This window comes from Diaphorina citri, unplaced genomic scaffold, assembly GCF_000475195.1.
Source record: "Diaphorina citri unplaced genomic scaffold, Diaci psyllid genome assembly version 1.1 scaffold7532, whole genome shotgun sequence".
NCBI lineage: Eukaryota > Metazoa > Arthropoda > Insecta > Hemiptera > Psyllidae > Diaphorina > Diaphorina citri.
In genome coordinates, this window is record NW_007384908.1 from 9,152 (window position 1) to 10,627 (window position 1,476).

The 1,476-nt window shown below is 38.8% G+C and overlaps 1 long non-coding RNA gene across 1 annotated transcript in view; it reads right to left on the reverse strand.

Moving 5' to 3' along the window:
• LOC113472716 overlaps positions 1–1,470 on the reverse strand; it is a 10,535-nt gene extending 9,065 nt beyond the window's left edge. The window contains exon 1 of the long non-coding RNA XR_003394915.1: positions 800–1,470. This is a non-coding gene — a long non-coding RNA (uncharacterized LOC113472716). The remainder of the gene's footprint in view (positions 1–799) is intronic.
• Positions 1,471–1,476: the final 6 nt, after the last annotated feature.

Genomic DNA, 1,476 nt, shown 5'->3' on the forward strand with positions numbered 1-1,476 from the left:
ACGCTTGATGTGGCCTGTGGCGTGGCATGCCCATCCCGTAGTTTGCCTTTCGTCAGATGGGCGAGAAGGGGCACAATACTTCCCATTTAGGTGCTGGGTCAACACGAGAACACCAGAAAGTAACCCGTTGAAATATTTGCAATCGAAAAACGAGTACAAATTTTTGTCGATGGTGGGATTCGAACCCGGGACCTTCTGCATGGCAAGCAAGCGCGTACCTCTAGCGCGGTATAGAATATACCTCTTTTATCCTGCTTGGTTTGCTATCCTGAAATTTCCTTTGCTAAAGAAGTGGCAAAGGTTGAGTGTGAAGGACATCCACTCGTAAAATTTGTAGCCAAAACCAAATGTCAGCAAAAAGCAATTACCCTAGGTTAGGGTATTGGTTTACCCTAGGGTACCCTAGTTAGGCTGACGAAAAACGACGACCCCGTCTGAACATGAGAAATGGCAAAGAAGAAGATCCTGCTAGAAAAGGACTAAAAAGTCCCTTCAAAACAAGGTCTTGGTTATTTATAGTTTAAAAGAACACAATGTCATCTTAAAAAAAAGAGTGTTTCATCAGCGTTTTTATTTTGTAGCAATGAAACAACTGTTACACTAGACGCATGTGGTCTGTGTTGTAGCATGCCCATCTTACAATGTATAAATATTTACAGCATAGAATAAAGTTCAAATTCAATAGCCAGTAAGCGCTGAGTCGCATGGTTGGTATCTGGATGGATGACCGTGCTGTAGCAGGATGTTGTAGTATGGATGACCATCTGGGCAGCAACACAACTGAAAAGGATTATCTTACCATCTGAAGAATGTCTTTCTGTTTTCTTTGCACCACTTTCCTGATCATCCTCATCTTCCAGTTTCCTCTTGGTGCCTTTCTCACTATTGTTACTAAGAGGTGGTGATGATTTCTTTACTAAGGCTCCCGCTAGAAGTTTACTCTGTGAGGAAATTTTGTTGCTACTGAAATGAGAGGCAGAAGAGATTGGTATTAGCAAATTTGATAAAAAATAAATTATTAAATGACTACCTAGTACATAGGTACTAGGTACCAGTATAAAATGGTTGAAAAATACAAAGTGGGGTCTAAAAAAATGACATAATAGTCGATCTCAAGCATTAGATAACAACTTATTTGACTAGTAGGTAGGTACCAGTATAAAATGGTTGAAAAATACAAAGTGAGGTCTATGTTTTAACTCAATGATTTTTCCTTATTTCCCTCCCACCATGAAGGAAATAAATATTCTCGTTCTTTTAGGACATTGGGCCAAAAATTCTACTGAGAAAATATCCCGAGTTACAAAGAAATTATCTCTTGCAGAAGGCAGTGTCTTGTTCTATGAGCAACTCTGCACTCCTTACTTTTTACTTAATGCACAAAAAATAATAATCAATATTCCCTGCCTGTGGAACAAAAGCCATATTTAAACAAAAGAAAACAACTCTATTTTTCTTACCTTGAACTATTCGGAC